Below are 11,986 nucleotides of genomic sequence, written 5' to 3' on the forward strand. Positions count from 1 at the left end.
GATCCGGCGTTGTTGGCATTTTTTCTCTTATTCTCTCTTGTATTTTCTTTTGGGCGTGCTTGTGTTGTTAGCCCCAACGTTGATCGGAATGTTGTATTGGATGGTTGCTATATCTATATAGCGGGGCGAAAGCCTATTTCGAGAGATCTTTGCTAGGTTCTTACCAGAAATACCACACACCTACACACAAGTTCTCCACTAAAATCCACTGACATCCTAGGACTAGGAAGCATCAACATCCTACGACTAGGAAGCATCAGGATTTGTGACTACGCCTGCCTACATTTCCACACACAAGGTAACAACATCAGTGTGGTTGCCGGCTGGAGGTGTATTACTTCAGAGGATTCACAGTGATCAATGTGAGTAGTGCTCACGAACAAGCAATCTAGAGGACTAGATCGGAAGGCGCGAGGATGCCGGTCCCAGCATTTTGCCGAAGCATGTAACAACATGTCAGTTGGAATCCAGGTATAGCATTTGCACTTATACAGGATAATAATAAAGTAAGAAACATTTAATTATGATAAAAATAAAACACAATGGAGCTCAAGATCATCATCAGATTATAAGGTAGGATCAAATTCAGTACGCTCATACGACCACGAAAGATAGCCATTCGACATAAAGTTCAAAACAAAAGCGAGAAGACATAAGAGGAGGTAATAAGAACAGGAACATAATAAAGGAGAGCCAACTACGGAGCCATAAGCACTAAGCATACTAATAAGTAGCGTAATTCATCTGCCTTGTCGATGTACTTCATAGGGACCGTCTCACACGAACCTGCTACAAACAAACAGTGAGACATAGAATACAATGATTCCTAATATCTTGAACTTTAACAGTAGGCCAATAAGAATCAATATGGTCCAAGTAAGAAATGGCCCTTATCTAATACATCAATCAAATCTAAGGAAATTTATCTTTGTATTCATCATTCCATCAACCATTAATAAAACAAGAGTCTATTGAAGAGTCACTCAGAAACAAAGTTTGTTTGGATGCACAAATTGAGAAGCCAACAAACAATATATGAACATAAAAGTATATTTCACGATTGGTTTAGCAGCTTAAGAAAGTGATCAAATCGTCTCTCTAAACTATATCATCATTGCCACTAAAATGCATATTCAACATTGTCGACGAAAACAGAATACACAACCCTTGTTGATAGCTAACCGTGGATTTAATATTCTGCAACCTAGACCTCGTGTTATCAATGCACAGAATAAAAAAGAACGTATATGCAGCTTCATCACAAAATACATGAACGTATAACAAAAACTCGGCATATAGAAAACTAAAGTCTCCATAACATAGACCAACGGGAATGATGACAGGATGCATCGAGAAGAAAGAGCATTATATGTACAATAAGACAAAATTACCTTGATAGGCCTAGTAGCAGTTATGAAACGGGAGAGGTGGCATCTAATAGCGCGCCCTGCGCCCTTTTTTTCAGATGTCCTTCCAAGCGGCTGCTTGTGTCTTCCATTATGCTCAGCAGAAAATCATCGACGACCGACGCTTTAAAGAAGCAACAAGATGTGAGTCCACAAGTGATAGTTGGGTAAGTAACACACATGCGTGTTATCAAGCCATCTACAGGTCAGTTACCAATCGATCCATATACATAGGGACCTCAGAATCTGTAACGATAGTTGCTCCATCAATACACAATAAGAAAGCATAGAAGGCCAATGTTTTTCCTACCAAGCCATATGGATCTTCTGAAAGCACAAGAAAGGATATCATCTTACAGTAGCTAGTTAACAGCACAATAAAAGGGATTATAAACCAGCCAGATCATATACATCTTCTCATCCAGGGCTTTGTTTAAAAGGGTTTAAAAGGGAAAATCGTCGACATTCTAGTTTGCCTTTTTGTTTGTGATTTACATCTGCTCATCCATAGCTTTGTTGTTGTTTAGGGATCTGTCTAGGGTTTGCTCTCGTGCTTTTCCCCAACCTCAGTACGCGCCACCGCGGCAGGCGCCAGGCTCCTTCGACACAGGTCTACCTTTTTCTTTCCTTGGCGTTCGTCTTCTAGATGGATTTTATCCTTTGGGTTACTGCAGTAGATTATGTTGTCGCGAACGACTGTATTTCAAGATATACTATCCGAGGATGATGGCATAGGTATATGATCTGACTGGTTTATAATCCCTTTTATTAAGATCAGATAAGGTTTGGTATATCCGATCTTTACAAAGGGTGAGAATGTGTATAATTTGTGGTTTTTTATTGGTGCAATGCTAACTAACATGATAAAACATGTTGCTTTAGATAATACAACAAATTATGAAACCTTAGGACACCTAAAAAATGAAGTAGCATATTCTACTGTGAAGCATTTGACGGTATCGATGAAGTGCTTTTGAATAGAATATGAATTTCCCAAATGCACCGCTTACCTTGATTTGCAATGTTCTAAAGCAAATAATATAAGGTATTATGTATGAACTTTAATATTGGTGATATAGAGAGAAAATGAACATGTGCAAGGTTACTGAATAACCAGTCAAGAACTGATATTTGTACGGAAGTATGGATTGAGAAATCTAACACCTGAACAAGAAGGTCCATGCTTTATCATGTCAAATAAATAAGAAGAGAGCACCTCGACAAACATACACTTATTGCCATTTCCTCAAACATCTTGCATTTTGCTTAAAAGCGTCACATATGTGCAGCAACAAAGTGATATGTTCTCTAAGAGCAACTACAAAAAAATGAATCTGAATTAGGGGAGAAGATGGTTACTGACATGGAGAAAAATCAACTTGGAGAGAGAGACCTGAGATCATGTAATTAACCGCGAGGACGACAATGAAAGTAGCATGCATCATTTCTTTCTTCTGCTGTCAGAATTGAGATCCTGTGACCACCATTAGCAAATCAGACATGAGATCATGTCAAACATTCAGTCATAAATATTGTCTTTATCAGGTTTTGAGTATCACAATAGGCTAATAATTAATCATGATGTAATTGCATGGTACTCCATGACTTTCTTTTGCTTCATATGAACATATTTCTCTATGAAACACTCACGGTTTGTATTAGTCTCCTGCCTTCAAAGTGAAAGGTTTCAGTTCTAGGATTTGTAATGAAGGAACTGCTTATGCAATGAAGATAATGTCTCTAAATACATGAAGCGCAGCTCTAAGTTTTGTAAAAAGCACCAAAAGAGAGAAAGGCGAACAATGAAATTTATGAAGTAGCAGGGTAAATGACTAAATAAATAAAAGTTTAAGAATATAGAGGAATAGTATTGTGCATGCATTAACCATTCATGGATGCTATTAGGAATGCATGACAGCATCAATGGCCAGTAAGTACAAATTTAAGATAAAGTTTAGATAACTTCTTCAGCTCCACCCAAAGTCTAAGCGATCTATAATTTTACACTTTACACATCCCCAAAATCCAGGAAAAATGGATGGCAAGATCTCTTAAACTGCAAGCCTAATGCTACTAAATCACACTTCATTTTCAATGGAGGTGACATTACCTTTTGAATCACTGGCACTATTCTCACTAAAACGATAGGAGCATAGGGCCCTGAGCAAAAGAAGAAGAAAACAAAAAGATTTAGTTAGCGGCCACAGGAGGACAAAGAAAGTAAATTGTACTCTATATAGGTAGCTACAATAATGTCCTAAATCGAATTAAAATATAACAATCAGATCCACTTGTACATGTTTGGGCCCAACGGATCAGAGAACATATAGTGCAGCTCATCTAGTACTTATATGAATAAAAACAAACTAAAACCGCTACATGGAATATCTGGGCAAACCGGTACATACATCAACTGTGTGAAAACTCTGTTTGGGATACAAGTGAGATAAAAAGAAAGCTCAAGCAATCATCTCCACTCCCCACAAGAAACCTGCTCGCTTACAGCAACACAACTGGAATAAAAAAATCTAAACGAAGAGTAGACATGTTATAGCGATTGAAGTCACAAAGAGGTGACTATATCTTTTGGAACTAACAATAAAAACAGAACCAAGATACAAAGTTACAGACATGTGAATGCATCTTTTGTTTCACACCCACTGAATTGAACTGGAGTTACCAAGAGCAGAGGAAACAGAGTAGTAAAGCACTGGAGAGTAGTAATGCGTTTTTGTTTCATGCAGCTTTAATTTACTTCCGTTTTGTTCTTAAGTGGTGTAACAAGTATGTGAATCATAGAGAGAGGCACATTCACTAATACAAATCCTAGTCGATGAGTATTAGTTGAGCAGAAATAATCGCCAATGCAAGTAGAGCTTTCACAAGTGACCAATCAATTTATGCACTCACTCATTTAGTAGGATTTTATCCGTGAATGTGAAGAAAACAAACAGGGTAAAAATTAGCTGGTTCGTGAATGCACACAGATCCCGTCTACTAATTGTGGCTGAATATATGCTTCATAACAGTCCAACACAAGTATGTACATACGTACGGTGTCATTTAACTTGGATAATTAAGCACAACAAATTCGTTCCCTGACATTTTTCACCTAAAAACATGTGAAGGGTATGTGACAGCGTGCTTTTGTCCCCATCCGTTTCAGAACAAAACTGACGAAGAATAATAACACACAGGCCATGCATGATCGAGTTGATCTGATCACTATACAGTAATTCAACAAAGCTTTAAATTTCAGGGACAAGGGAAACCCAACCACATTTTTCATAAATTTTATGAAATGTATAGAAATCAAGTATTCAGCAGAAATATTTCTGAATGCAAATAGAGTTTACTTCCTACCAAATGCATAAAAGCTTCTGGGGACAGAGTATGAGCGAATAAAGTACAGCGTACGTTTTCAGACTACAATGCCTGATAGTGGGAACCATAACCTGCAGGTCGTTGGACGTGGACGAAGACTTGAATTCCGCCACATATCGATGAGTGTGGTAATAGATACAGACCAGCGACGGGAAGAACTACAGATCTGCAGGAAAAAGAGATTGATGAGTCATAGTACCTAACCATGATACCACAAAGGTTGGAATGGCATCAACACAAGCTTGGTATTATTTTAGACCAATTATATCTGATAGAAATTCACAAAGAAGTATATTAGAGAGAACACAGTACTATATATTGAGCTGATGCTTCAAACTAAACTCCCATGATTCAGCAGTGCAGTACTCAAAAAAGTATACAGAATGGTGGATTATGCCGAATCGGTGATATAGATTAACTAATTACAGATAGAACCATTTGATTAGGCATAATAATAAAATTATTTGTTTTCACTGCACACAAAAGTACTTCATTATAAAAGACAGGACATACGTCCACTATTGTTTATCTCGGGATCAAATGACAAATATGAAATCTCTATAACTATATCAGCACCTTGTGGATCTAAAGCCAAGATTGCTTTTTTTGTCTCCTCACACCTGTATTCTTGTTAGCAAATCTAAATCCATGCGTCCCTCATCATACTGCAACGTACAGCTTACTGCAATTGTAGATGGAGAATCTCCAACAACTCACTTGTGAAATGAGAAATCAAATGTTTTCAGAAGTTCTACTACCATCTATGAACCTGTTCGAGAACAAACAATTATCAAGATTGCATCAAACATAAGTAAAAAAATAGAGGGGAGTGGGAGGTAAAATAAGCTACCTAAACACCCAAGAAATCTGCATCCACTGCCAGGTAAAAGGCGAGTCGGCAATCAACACCATGATATGTACTTGCAAAACAAATAAGAAAGCATACAAACAAATTAGTGTCAATCGGGTGAAGAAAAGGGAAAGAAAAAATGAAAGATGGAAGAAGAAAAAGAAACTGCAATTTCTAGGGTCCGGGAGCCGGTGGCGCGCCCTCCACGTGGTCAAACAAAATAATGAGTAATTTACCTTATTACTTTTCAGCAAAGTTGTACCATACTGAAGTACCGAGGTAGCAGGAAAGTGTCGTTAGTATCATGATATGCGGCAGATACATATATGCAAGTACACATCAAGTATAGCTGGTGTTGAGTAGATGAGGTGCTCACAACCCAACTAAAAACTGCAATAACCAAGCCCTACATAACTTACAATTTACATGACACATGACATCTCCTTGCACTCATATAATGATTCAAATCCTGCTGGTTGGCTAATAGCGATGGAAAAACTATTAACAACAGGAAGGACAAAAGAAGTAGACTTCACTATATATAGTCAGGTACCTTGTTATCGACAATGTCTGAATATTGAGAATCTCAATTCCAGATTGATGCACATTCATCCTGGTTGCAGTAGACTAAACTGACCTTGCAACCTGCATTAGTAACAACAGAAGGCAAGATTGAACACTATGTCAATGCAATCTGGATAAGCAAAGTTAGCTAGCACAAAGAATTGTAAATTTCTCCAAAGCTAAGTCTTCATAATTCATGGCTTAGTGCAAGATCTGGACAGACCCAAAAATAATGTCATTTATGCCAACCAGACCCAAAAATCATGGGAAATAATCCACAGTATAGAGCTAATAACATGTATCTACTGCAAATTACCATATCATTGAAAAAGATTATTTGCATATGATCTCTAATCTAGACATAAATACTAAAGGTCACATGGCATGATCTTTTTAACTGAACTAAACCTCCAAGATCATGTACTAAAGATGAAGGATTTATGTGCAAACTCAAAGAGAACTGGCAGGCTAATCTAGCTCTTTCACTTAATAAACCCAAGAAAGCCTGAGGCCTGCATCAAAAATTTCTTTAATAAACATACAAGGGCCATCCCTATATAGCAGTTTCTTCTACTAAATCCCTATCTATCAAGCACCTCCTCTCGTAAATAAATGTGGTAGGGCTCTCTAATCAATCAAACAACCGGTAAAACATGATGCACCAAAGAGAACTGCTTATTAGGGAGCCATACACGCATCAAACCTAATAGGAAAAATAAATTAGGGGGGTAAGTCAGCCACCTAAACACCCAAGATGTGCTCTGCGTACACGTGAGGCAGCAATCCACGACAAGGATAGTACCTGCAAAACAAATTAGGCAGCACATAAACAATACAATGTCAATAAGGTGAAGAGGAAGCACATAAGAATGAAGCAAAAGAAGAAAATGAACGCTCAGCAAGCAGCCAAAATAGCCCATGAAACATCCAAAGGAACAACAGAGGCAAGAAGAAGAAACCAAAAGAGGAACAGGAGATGCAAAAGGATGCAAACGCAAAAAGATTTAGGGGAGATCAAATCCACTGGTACGGGACTCACTTCAACCAATCCGCAGCAACCGGGCCATGTTGAGGCTAAAATCCCTACGAATCACGATATATAGACCTATATATGCAGCGGGAAAGAGGAACGAACGTCTCCCTCCTCACCTGCTCTGCTCGGTCGCGCCATGGCCGACCTTGCGGGGATCTGGACGCGTCGCCTGACCTGCTCGGCCACGGTGGCCCTCCTTGTCCTGGCTTGTGATGAGGGGAGGAGGAGAGGAGATGGTGGGGGCGCTCCTCCTGCCTGTGCAGGTGAGGACGACGGCGACGACGCCGGGGAAGTGGATGGCGCACTACAAGAAATATGCCAACTTGTGACCAGCACTATTGGTCACTAAATGGTCACTGTTTTCAATTTGTGTTCTTTTTGTGACCAAAAACATAAGGTCAATAGCTGGCCATCATAAACTGACTATAGCGACCTTTCTTCTGGAATGGTCGTAGACGTTTATGACCAAAATACATCTACTATGGCGTTTTGGTCACTAGCAACCTCCCCAGGCCACGTAAGCATCCAGCGTGGCAATCTGATGTGGCACAAGATTCAGCCCGGTCCAATTTGATTTTCTACATGGGCCTAGCCCAACAATTCGGCCTTTTTATATATTTTTTCTATCAATTTTTGATCGGCTTCATGGGCCAAGCCCAACATTGCAACTTTTTTTATTGTTGGGTTGTGGCCTTTTTGTCTAAACAAATTTAGTTTTTCTTTTGTTCCAAAAGAAGGGTCCACTAGTCAGATGGGTCCCGGTTGTCAGGTTCTGGTAACTGGGTCCCATTTGTCATGTTCTGGTAAGTGGGTCCCATCTATCAGGCTCATATTCTTCATATTCGAACCAGTATTTAAATGGGCGGACAAAAAGCACACATAATACTTGAAATAAGAGCAACCAGATCCTTACAAGTGTAATACAGTGGCAATCACAGTAATGATTACAAGTGTAATACAATACTTTACAAGCTTTACAAGCAATCACAAACTCACAACATGCCAAACTCGTTGGACTACAATAGTGATATGAACAACATGCCGAACTAGCTGGACAACTGTAGTTAGGGCTGGGAACAAACAAAGCGACCTTCAAGAAAACAGACAACATGCCTTCCTCGGTCGCCCTGTTACATGAATCAGCAGGGAAGAATCAGAAAAGGTGAAGAATCAGAACAGGCCATTCAAGAAAAGGAAACTTATTTAGAATGATAACAAAAATTGAGCTAGTACCATGCTTTTTGTTCTCCAGCTAGTTAAAATGAGATAACTCGTTCATACAAGAAAACAGAGACGCAATATGAACACACAGCAGGATTGACAAGTACACAGCAGGATTCAATAATTTTTTAGGATCGCAAGACACCAATATAAGCTAGAATTGACAAGTACACATCAAGATTGAATTCATCTTGCCCATATACAGCAACCAACAGACATCTAACATTTCAGCATGCACATACAATTTATTTACTTATTTTTGAGCAAAACCGCCCACTGCCAAACAGAATGTCCTTTCATTTGATAAATAAGAATAGCAGGCTAAAGAAAGGCAAGCGTACAACAAACACACTACAGATAAGCAAGATACTAGAGGTCAGCACACAAGTCATATCATATATTCTGTTAACCTTTGACACATCATATAGAATTATGAGCTTGACAGTCGTCGGTCTAACCATATCACGCAAGCAACGGCATACAAACTAATTAGCAGTACTATATATGATGCAGCATACGGACAGAATTTCTACCTTGTTATCATTAGGGAGCAACAGGGGGTGGGGGAAGATTTCGATCGGCTTCGTGTCAGCTGCCATCACCACAAACTTAGAGTCTTGGTAGCTGGGGAAAATAGAAAACAAAGATTAAAAATCATAGGAACTGAAATTAGCAGGACCGACCAAAGCACGCAACTAGGGACTGGTCACCTTCAAGGTAGAACAATGAATTAACTAGTTTTAGTCAAAGTCGTAAGCATGCACATACAGACATACATACGAATTGAACCAGAATCCATGTATGTCTGTGCACTTAATTGCAGGTTCTATCCAACTTGCAATTGGAAGGAGTACAACCTAGTTTACTAGCAGCCTAACAAAAGATTCAGGTTCTTGGTTTGGTGCATGAATCCTGCTGTCGTAGACAGACAGAGAGGAAAGAGCACTGACGGCACAACTACGACAGCAGAGCGATGCGAGCCTGTCAGGCGGTGCTTGATAAGCTATTGATAAGCAGTTTGCACACAATTAGCAGGCAACCAACAAAGTAATGTTGTATATTGTTCTGCAGTAAAGAGTAGAATTTCTTTCTGTTGGCTCTGAAATTTCTGTCCATGGTGCACACATGACATACCATCGATTTGAATGTGAAAATTAATTCTGCACAATTTAGTTGCTTATAAATTTCAGCACCAGATTAGCATGTCTCGTTACTAATGAAGTACTTCCTTTATCAATCATAGAATGGAAGGAATCACACAACATCGGGTAGTACTGTAATTGGATTTAGTAGTAAATCTGTAGATACATGTGGTTGGTATCTACTAGTAGGGAGTTGCACAGCATCTGGTGTTCTAATTAGAGAGTTGCTAGTGTGTTTTACTTACCCTGCTCTGCTCTTCTTTTCTACAAGCAAAAGCAGAGCAGGGAGAGCAAGCACACTACCATAACATACAAAGCCATCTACAACCAGCCCAAAAACATACATACCTACAGGACTCACTCACGCACTGCCATTGTGTTATGGATGAGCAAGTCTAGTGTGTGAGAGAAAATGCAGACAAGTTGAGTAAAGTGCTGACCCCATGCTGTGAGGAACAGATCGAGGAGCTAATAACTGGGCAATGCAGCACCAAGTCCGACTCTACTACTACTACCTGTGATGCATCATTGTTTATCCATGGCAGATAATAGTAAAGATTAGAATCCATGATTTTGATACAGAAGTTACCTAGCCTGGTAGCCTAGCATAGAACAGCACTACATAGTACTTGGCCAGCAAATTTGAGCAATTCAGTGACCGCGTCGCATGACAACAAATATAAAAAATATGAACAACATTGCATACGATGTGTGACAACAGAGAACACATTTGACAATGCAGAACGCATGCGCAACCACACATCCCATAACAGGGTTACAATCTAGAGGCAGTTAGCTAGCTGCAACCAGATCGCTCACTCATCAATATAGAACTGCAAAAGAGCGCAAAAGAAATAAATCAACGAGAGCATAAGGCATACTGTAGCCAGCTAGCTAGATTTCATCTTGAGACTTATCCTTGTGCTTCTGTAGCATCTCGATAACTTGGTCCAGGGGTGGGTCTCCGGGCCTCCGAAAAACCCAGTCGCCGATCTTGAACTTGTACGCCTCCGGCTGCACAGAATGAACTCCTTCAACTACAAAACACATACATCCATGCATATATACACTTGAGCTAGATTGCACCAACCAGTGTGTAACTAACCAACTACTCCAGCTAATTAACTTCAAGCATGAACAATTAACCAATTAAACAAGACAGAAACTAGCATAATGATCTATAAACAAAATGGGAAGTAAGCAGACGTGACCTGGAGGTCGTTGGAGAGCTCGGGCGTGACCTGGAGGTACTTGGTCTTGTCCTTGAGCCCGGCCATGGCCACCTTCTTCCCCGAACACGGACACATACACCTTGCACACCTGCAGACACAAACCGGAGCAGAGACAAGGAACTCAGCATCCCAGATTGCAGCGCAGCCGCATCGTTTCGAGGGAGAGTCCGGGCGTGACCTGGAAGTCGTTGGAGAGCTCGACGTCGGCGATGGTGGTGGGGGAGGAGAGGTAGCGGTCGGCGTCGAGGGAGGCCTCGGGGAGGACGGCGCGCTGCATGACAGGGTCGCGGGTCAGCATGTCCGCCAGCTCCCGCTGGATCTGCTTCGCCACCATTCGCACCCGTCGCTCCTTGGCCATGCACCGCACCACGCGCAGCCGCCGCACAGAGACGGGCGGCGAGGGCCCGTGGCAGCGGCGGGGACACCAGTGGCCGTCACGGGAACATCCTCGCTGGCTTCATGGTGGTGGGGGATTTTGCGCCGCGGTGAGGCCGTCGGCCGTCGCTGTGGGGAGTGGGAAGGGGAGGGGCGAGAGGAGGAGGGCGTGGGGAACGGCGACGAGCTCCGCCGGAGGGAGGTGGTAGCGGCGACGCGAGACAGCGAGGAAACGGGGGATCTGGATGGTGGAAGGAAGGATGGCCAGCGCTGGGGGCGATGAAGAGGTCGGCGGCGGCGGGGGTGGGGGAGGCCGGCGGCGAGTTTGGGATGGCAGAGAGAGGGAGGTCTGGGTCGGGGAGAGTGGGATCTGGGAGGAGGTGGCGGCGGCGAGGATCTGAGGGAGGAGGAGTGCGGCGGCTGCGAGGAGAGGAGGGATGCGATGGGAGGGGTCGATGGGATCTGACCTAGGGTTTGGGCTGCGGGTGGGGGGTATCTCTTTTTCATTTTATTTTCTTTTTTTCTGTAGATAGATGGATGGATGGATGTGGGATGGAGAGATGGATGGATGGATGGATGGGCGCCATGTCATCAATCCGTGGGAAGAGTCGTGATTGGTTCGAAAAACCAGTGATTTAAAAAAATGTCTAAGTACTAAAAATAGAGGGATTTTGTGAAGTAGCTATCAAAAATATTTTGCAAAATGGCACCACACAAATTTTCACTAGATTTAGACCACATTTTATGGATAAGGACCAATTTCTATGCATTTCTGATCT

At 41.4% G+C, this 11,986-nt stretch overlaps 1 long non-coding RNA gene and 1 pseudogene across 1 annotated transcript; both read right to left on the reverse strand.

The window, feature by feature from the left end:
• Positions 1-1,429: 1,429 nt before the first annotated feature.
• On the reverse strand, positions 1,430-7,390 carry LOC125525613. Its single transcript, XR_007291370.1, has 8 exons — positions 7,354-7,390; positions 6,946-7,006; positions 6,194-6,285; positions 5,641-5,666; positions 4,862-4,956; positions 3,517-3,566; positions 2,770-2,880; positions 1,430-1,530 (listed from the first exon to the last, which is right to left on the reverse strand). It is a non-coding gene; the product is annotated as an uncharacterized LOC125525613 (long non-coding RNA).
• Positions 7,391-10,415: 3,025 nt separating this feature from the next.
• On the reverse strand, positions 10,416-11,415 carry LOC125518275 (annotated as a pseudogene).
• Positions 11,416-11,986: the final 571 nt, after the last annotated feature.

This window comes from Triticum urartu, chromosome 7 (genome assembly GCF_003073215.2).
Source record: "Triticum urartu cultivar G1812 chromosome 7, Tu2.1, whole genome shotgun sequence".
Lineage (NCBI taxonomy): Eukaryota > Viridiplantae > Streptophyta > Magnoliopsida > Poales > Poaceae > Triticum > Triticum urartu.